General features: G+C 42.0%; 1 pseudogene; it reads right to left on the bottom strand.

Annotated features, from left to right (window-relative positions):
• Nucleotides 1-207: 207 nt before the first annotated feature.
• Nucleotides 208-669, bottom strand: LOC102990511 (60S ribosomal protein L23a-like; annotated as a pseudogene).
• Nucleotides 670-8,528: the final 7,859 nt, after the last annotated feature.

Raw genomic sequence — 8,528 nt, 5'->3', positions numbered from 1 at the left:
ATAGAACCACTTCTTTTTTTCTTCATCATCAAAATGACCATAATTTCCACCAGATGATGTTTATCAGATCAGATCACCTGTCATTCTAAGTAGGCTGGAAATGTGCCTTCTTTCTTTCCTTCTTCCTTTCCTTCCTTCCTCTCTTTCTTTCCTTTTATTTTTAAGAGTGAAAATTTTCGTATTTAGGATAAGCTGGCTGGACTCAGCTTAGGTGACCCCAATTTTGTTGGCAACATCCAAAGCATCACAGTCAGCAACCAGTGGACCAAATGCCTTCTTCTTTCCATCAGCCCTAATCAGGGCATTGACCTTGGCCGGGTCAATGTCATAGAGATTTTTCACAGCCTGTTTAATCTGGTGCTTGTTGGTATTGACATCCACAACGAACACAAGTGTGTTGCTGTCTTCTCTCTACTTCATGGCTGATTGGGTGGTGAGGGGGAACTTAATGATGGCATAGTGGTCAAGCTTGTTTCTCCTAGGGGCACTCTTTCGAGAATATTTGGGCTGCCTCCTGCAATGTTTTGGGCCACCGGAAGGTAGGTGACACTGGATTTTTTTGTGTGTGGCTGTGGACGCTTTTCAACACTGCTTTCTGGGCCTTCAAAGCCTTTGCTTTGGCTGCAGTTTTGGGAGGGGCGGGGTTTCCTTCTTCGCTTTCAGCGCCATCTTAGTGAAAAGGGTGTCTTTCTTTCCTTTTCATAACAGTGCCAGGTGCTGTTCTCGATTCTGAGATTACTGTGGTGAATAGGACAAAAACTCTGCCCTCATGGAGCTGACATTCCAACAGGAGAAATAAACAACACCTGTATGAATAAGTAATGATAATCAGGTTGCAATCTGTGCTAAGGAGAAAGACTAATTAGGGAAAGGAACTAGAGAAAAATGGGAGAATAAAGAGACAGAGTGATCAGATGACATTTGAATGGAAACTTGAAAACAGTGAGGGAGTCAGCAGTGCTCAAGTAAAGAGCACCCAGACAGAGGGAACAGCAAGTGCAAAGGCCCTGGGGCAAATCTCATTTGGTGTATATAAGGAATAATCTGGAGTAGCAGAATAAGCAAGGAGTACGGGAGATCCTTCACCAGGAACCAAATCAGTGGTGCCTTGATCTTGGACTTCAGCCCCCAGAACTGTGAGAATAAATGTCTGTTGTTTAAGCCACACAGTCTATGACATTTGTTATAAAGGCCTAACACAGGTGTTAAGGAAATACCAAAGGTGCACGAAGGATGGTGTGACCATAGAGAAGTGGAGAAAAACCTCCCAAAGAAGATGACCTTTAGCAGGTGCTTTTAGTCACTTCTACCACTTAAACAAATTTCTATCATTTAATGGAAGTTCTGGCTGAGATTACTTAGTGCAAGTTCATTGTTCTTCAAAACCATGATATTCTTATGTATACATTTTTATTTTATACAGTCTTTGCATGAATGCCCAGAATTCACACCACATCTGGCTTCATTAAGATATTTTTGCATCTCTTTTTATTCAATAAATGTAATAGCATTTTTTGAACTTCAATTAATTCAGTGATCATTGAATCTAGCTCTTTTATAAAGTAACTGTTATGAGTATGTTCCTTGGGAGGAAAACTCTGCAAGAATAGACATTCATATGGAATATATTTTGTCCTGTGCTCACTTTGTTCATTCTTCTGCCTAAAGCCTGGTAGCCATGTAAGTCCTAAGAAGGAAAAAGGGGTCAAAGTCCTTCTATTAAAATATTTTCTGTGCTAGAAACCCAACAGCCTTTTTAGCAAGTAAGAGAAATCAAACAAAGAGAAAGAAATTTGTCTTCTCCAAAGTAAAGAAGCAGGAGGTGAGTTTCTCAAGTGGGCTAAATTAAGGCTTCTGGAGCTGAAGTTTACATCGCAGTTTTACAGATTTTGTTGATGGAATGTGTTTGTTGTTTAGCTTCATTTTGCTACCTTGTTCCACAGTAAGAAAAGTCACACTGCTTGCAATACTGAGAAACTTATTAGAATCCTGCAGTGTTTGCCAGCTTCCATTTTCACACAGTAGAGCAAATGTGAGGGCAAGGATGGAGCTGCAAACAGGAAATGTGAAACCCCTGCAAGAATTCACGGCTGGAGATGGCAGCGCCAGGCTGCCAGGAAGCACCTTCCCACCTTGGCATCCTCCTCCTCCTCAAAAAAAAAGGTAATTTCAGGGTTGGTCTTGCCTGGAAAATTGCATCTAGAGTTGAGGTTTTAGCGGAGGATTGGAACTGCACAATAGAGTTAAGAAACTGCTGTGGAAATGCCAACAGATTTTTTAAATACATTTTAATGATTTCAGCTTACTTCAAAGGGCCTTTGAATCATCAGATGGTTTCAAAATGCCAAGTAGGACCGCTGGGCAATGGGGTTGAAGTGAGAAAAAGCCACGCTAAGTCAATAAATGTGTTTGTCTTTATTCAGTTCTTTGTGAGGCATCTTTGCCAATATTCCTAACAGGCACACTAGGAAAACCTAGCACAAAAATCACAGAGGTGCAAAAATCACACCAAAAATCAATTAGAGACATAAGCTTTGGGAAATATAAATTGGAGCACATGAAAAAATTAGATTAAAATTCCCAGAAGTACTAGAGAAAACTACAGATCCACGCCAAAGAAAGAAGCCAGTGGATAATCAATAAATTAAACAGATAATTAAAGGAAAGAAGTCCTAAAATAACATTTCATTTTCTATTGAAGAAGAAAAAAGAAGCTCTTCAGCATGTGGATCTGTCCACATGGCTTAAAACTACAACACTGGCTGGAGAAAATGTCACAAGTGAATATTCAGAGTTTCCTAATGAAACTGTTCCACTGGGTTACAGAGTCTCCAAGGAGAGAGCCATATGCTTATGAATGACAAATCTATACTGTTTGATAGAGGAAAACTGCCTTTTCTCCCATTTCCTTTGATCGGCTATTTTAACCTAAGAATGTAAGATTGGTATAGTTTTGCAAGTGTCAACCTGATTCAGAAGAAAACTCTGACTCAACCAATATCTGTCTTAAATAATTCTTGCTAATATAGGCCCCTAAGGTCTCCCTTGTAAATGTGCTCATTAACAAAACTCTGACAAAACTTCTAATTTCTTCTATATTATTTTAAATAAGTAACAGGAACAGTTGGAAAATACTCTCTTTGCTAGAAAATTAGGTCATTATATAAATGCCTAAAGTTCTCTTTGACCTTTGACCCAAACCAGGCTCTTGCCAACTCCTGCTAGTCTGCCTGCGTTTTTGATCCCTTGTCCCCAGCACGTACACATTAGACAGATATTTTGTGGTGTTTCTGTTTCACAAGTGGAATCATATTATATATACTTTTCTGAATGTTGTTTTTGTTTACTGATCGTGGGATATGGAACTTTCCATGCTCATACAAACAGACCTGCCTCAATCTTTTTGATCAATGCATAGTATTTCTTGTGAATTTTACTATGTATTTTGCCATTTTCCATTGGCAGACACAAGTTTTTTATAGTTATCTGCTCTTATAAAAAACTCTTCAGTGAGCACCTTTTCACATGCCTCCTTGGGCACCCCTCAGCATGTTTCTTCCAGAGTACAAACAGACAAGAGAAATGTCTTGTACTTTTTAAAAATTAATTTTTATTGGAGTATGGTTGCTTTACAATGTTGTGTTAGCCTCCACTGCACAACAAAATGAATCAGCCATACACATATAGATATCCCCTCCCCTTTGGACTTCCCTATAGGTTACCACAGTGCATTAGGTAGAGTTCCCTGTGCTATACACTATGTTCTCATCAGTTGTCTATTTTATACATAGTATCAATAATGTATTATGTGTTAATCCCAGTCTCCCAATTCCTCCCACCCCACCCCTTTCCCCCTTGGTATCCATACGTTTTGTTCTCTATGTCTGTGCTTTTTAATCACTGTGCTAAAATAGCAAAGAGTGAAGAACGACATGTAGGCACCTGTTGGAATAAAAGAAATAAAATTACAACTTTCCCAAAGAGCACCAGAAAGCTATAGCAGATTGATTTGGTGCAGATTCTTAAAAGTCAGAGATTCCTGAGTTCAAAGCTCAGTCCGAGTTCCACATTGAAAACAGTCTGCATCCATCTATGGAAATGGCAAAATACATCATAAAATACCTTAAGAATGCTATGTAACTGATTTAAAAAATGAGGCGGATCTAGATGTACTAACATGGAAGACTGTAACTTTCTGTAACTTTTAAAAGTTTACTTAACTTTTCCAAGCCTTAGTTTCAATGTGGAAATAATATTTTTTAAATGTATCTACAGCATAGAGTTGCTGTACAGATTAAATGATAGAATAGTTACAAAGGGGTTTCCCTGGCGGCGCAGTGGTTGAGAGTCCGCCTGCCGATGCAGGGGACATGGGTTCATGCTCCGGTCCGGGAAGATCCCACATGCCGCGGAGCGGCTGGGCCCGTGAGCCATGGCCGCTGAGCCTGTGTGTCTGGAGCCTGTGCTCCGCAATGGGAGAGGCCACAACAGTGAGAGGCCCGCATACCGCAAAAAAAAAAAAAAAAAAAAAAAAGAATGGTTACAAAGTACTTAGTGCACCACCTGACACAGCATAAGTGCTCAATAAATATTAGCTTGCATTATAATTCTTAATGTGTCCCAAGATGGTGGAGATATTTCAACAATTCAAGGCCATTTATTAATGTCAATCATTTATGAAGCTTCTATTATTTGAACAAGGTTTCATGCTACCCGATTAGAAGAAAACAGGTGAATGAAACAATCTTTGTCCTTGAGGGTCTTGGGAATATATTGGGGAATATAAATCATGTCCACACTAACCTTAATTTTAAAAGGAATGTAGTAAAAAGTAGCATAAGAGAATGTCATAATAGACTGCTACTATTTTATTGGCCCAGCACTACACCCTCCTTTAAGAAATAGCATCCCCCTTCTTTGGAAGAACTGTTCCTCCTCCAATCCCAACATTGATATAAAGAGAGTCAATTATAGATATCAACTGGCCACAATTGATAGGTCACGAAATATACATGTGACTTAGTCATGTGACCCAAGCCAGGCCAATGAGAGAATTTTTCACACTAAGAACAAAGGGAAAGGGGTGGATCTTCTCTAATGGCAAAGGCATGAGATGGGAGGCTTGGATGCTCTTTGCAGGAGCACAGTGACAAGAGCAGAAGCAAAAACAAAGAAAGACATGATGGGATTTGAGTCCTGGTTCTGGAGGTCCAGTCTCAACCCTGCCTTTTGGTGATGGCATGGGATATCATTAGCTCTATGACAGCAGGGATTCTATATGTTTTTATGTACTAATGTATCCCTAGCATCTAGAACAGTGCCTGGCACAAAGTAGGCATTCACTACATATTTCCTGAATGGATGAATAAGATCCTGTAATAGATGCCTCTTTTTTCTAAGCAAGTTAAAATGTTATTCTTTCCTTGCAATCAAATCCAGAATTATTCTTGGTAAAGTGGAATTTTTTACAATCCTACCTCAGAAGGAAAGAGGAAGGGAGGCAAGGAGTAAGGAAATATACCTCAGAATGCTATTCTGGGCCACAAGGATTGTGGCTACAGATACAGCTCCAGACCAGATCCTGTCAGAGTCTTGTCCACCACAAACCCAGAGATATTTTGAGTTTGGGTTATTAAAACCTCTCATGTACGATTCAGTCTGGTTTAATAAACCACAGGTCTGTCTACTTGGTTTCCAAGACCACAGATTTTAGAAACTGGAAATCAAAAGACAGTCTGTCCATAAACAAAATGAAATAATGTCATTTGCATCAACATGGATGGACCTAGAGATTGTCATACTGAGTGAAGTAATTCAAACAGAAAAAGACAGATATCATATAATATAGCTTATATGTGGAATCTAAAAAAAGAAAAAGGTACAAATGGACATTTTACAAAACAGAAATAGAGTGACAGATGTAGAAAATAAATTTATGGTTACCAAGGGGGTAAGGTGTGGGGGAGGAATAAATTGGGAGATTGGGATTAATATATATGCACTATTATATATAAAATAGATAATAAGGACCTACTGTATAGCACAGGGAACTCTACTCAATACTCTGTAATGACCCATATGGGAAAAGAATCTAAAAAGAGTGGATATATGTAAAAACAAAAACAAAAACAAAACCACTCTGTCATTTGCCTACTTCCATCCCTCCTATTTGTATATGTGTTATTTATCCTTCAGTGGATCAACACATAAATAACTGGCCAGGCAGTTAGAGACTAGTGGAAATCTAAGAGGCTGGCACTGAGCTCACTGTCAATAGGAAATTCACATGAATGAGCTTGGATTGGCAGTGGTTTGATGTAACGTCCAGGGACTGAATAACTTGCAAACCGCCCAGCAGATATGAAACACACAGTTTACTGAGAATCACATCATTATTGAAAAAATGCAGAATATAAGTCAATGTGCATGACAGGGTGAGACATCAGTATACTAAAACAAAATAGAGGATTTGAGGAAGATGGAGGAAGAGTAAGACATGGAGGTCACCTTCCTCCCCACAGATACATCAGAAATACATCTACAAGTGGAACTGCTCCTATAGAACACCCACTGAACGCTGGCAGAAGACCTCAGACCTCCCAAAAGGCAAGAAGCTCCCCATGTACCTGGGTAGGGCAAAAGAAAAAAGAATAAACAGAGACAAACGAATGGGGACAGGACCCACACCAGTGGGAGGGAGCTGTGAAGGAGGAAAGGTTCCCACACAGTACAAGCCCCTTCACGGGCGGAGACTAAAGGTGGCGGAGCGGGAAGCCTAGGAACCACGGAGGAGAGCGCAGCCACAGGGGTGCAGAGGGCAAAGCGGAGAGATTCCCGCAGAGGATCGGTGCCGACCGGCACTCACCAGCCCGAGAGGCTTGTCTGCTCACCCGCCGGGGCGGGCAGGGGCTGGGAGCTGAGCCTCGGGCTTCGGTCGGAAGCCGGGAGAGGACTGGGGTTGGCAGCTTGAACACAGCCTGAAGGGGTTAGTGCACCACGGCTAGCCGGGAGGGAGTCCGGGAGAAGTCTGGAGCTGCCGAAGAGGCAAGGGACATTTTCTTCCCTCTTTCCTTCCTAGGGCACGAGGAGAGGGGATTAAGCGCGCCGCTTAAAGGAGATCCAGAGACGGGCGCGGAGCTGCCGAAGAGACAAGAGACTTTTTCTTGCCTCTGTTTCCTGGTGCGCGAGGAAAGGGGATTAAGCGCGCCGCTTAAAGGAGTTCCAGAGACGGGCGCGAGCCGCGGCTATCAGCGTGGACACCAGAGACGGGCATGAGATGGTAAGTCTGCTGCTGCCACCACCAAGAAGCCTGTGTGCGAGCACAGGTCACTCTCCACACCGCCCCTCCCGGGAGCTTGTGCAGCCCGCCACTGCCAGGGTCCCGGGATCCAGGGACAACTTCCCCGGGAGAACGCACGGCGCGCCTCAGGCTGGTGCACCTTTACGCCAGCAGAGGCCGGCCGCAGGCTCGCCCCGCATCCGTAGCCCTCCCTCCCCCCGGCCTGAGTGAGAGACAACAAATCATCTCAAATTGAGGAGGTGGACTTTGGGAGCAAGACAGATTATTTTTTCCTCTTTTTGTGAGTGTGTATGTGTAAGCTTCTATGTGAGATTCTGTCTGTATAGCTTTGCTTTCACCATTTGTCCTAAGGTTCTGTCTGTCCATTTTTTTTTTTTCTTACTTTAAAAAATTTTATTTCTTAATAATTATTTTTTATTTTAATAACTTTATTTTATTTTATTTTATCCTACTTTATTTTATCCTCTTCCTTTCTTTCTACTTTTTCTCCCTTTTATTCTGAGCCGGGTGGATGAAAGGCTCTGTGCTCCAGCCAGGATTCAGTGCTGTGGCTCTGAGGTGGGAGAGCCAACTTCAGGACACTGGTCCACAAGAGACCTCCCAGCTCCACATAATATGATACGGAGAAAATCTCCCAGAGATCTCCACCTCAACACAAAGACCCAGCTCCACTCAACGACCAGCAAGCTACAGTGCTGGACACCCTATGCCAAACAACTAGCAAGACAGGAACAAAACCCCACCCATTAGCACAGAGGCTGCCTAAAATCATAATGAGGCCACAGACACCCCAAAACAAACCACCAGACGTGTACCTGCCCACCAGAAAGACAGATCCAGCCTCATCCACCAGAACACAGGCACTACTCCCCTCCACCAGGAAGGTTACACAACCCACTGAACCAACGTTAGCCAATGGGGACAGACACCAAAAACAACGGGAACTACAAACCTGCAGCCTGCAAAAGGAGACCCCAAACACAGTAAGATTAGCAAAATGAGAAGACAGGAAAACACACAGCAGATGAAGGAGCAAGGTAAAAACCCACAAGACCTAACAAATGAAGAGCAAATAGGAAGTCTACCTGAAAAAGAATTCAGAATAATGATAGTAAAGATGATCCAAAATCTTGGAAACAGAATAGAGAAAATGCAAGAAACATTTAACAAGGGCCTAGAAGAACTAAAGAGGAAACAAGCAATGATGAACAACACAATAAATGAAATT

The sequence above is a fragment of the Physeter macrocephalus genome, chromosome 1 (assembly GCF_002837175.3).
Source record: "Physeter macrocephalus isolate SW-GA chromosome 1, ASM283717v5, whole genome shotgun sequence".
In the NCBI taxonomy this organism is placed as follows: domain Eukaryota; kingdom Metazoa; phylum Chordata; class Mammalia; order Artiodactyla; family Physeteridae; genus Physeter; species Physeter macrocephalus.
The sequence above is the reverse complement of the archived record's forward strand: the minus strand, read 5'-3'. Positions and strand labels throughout refer to the sequence as shown.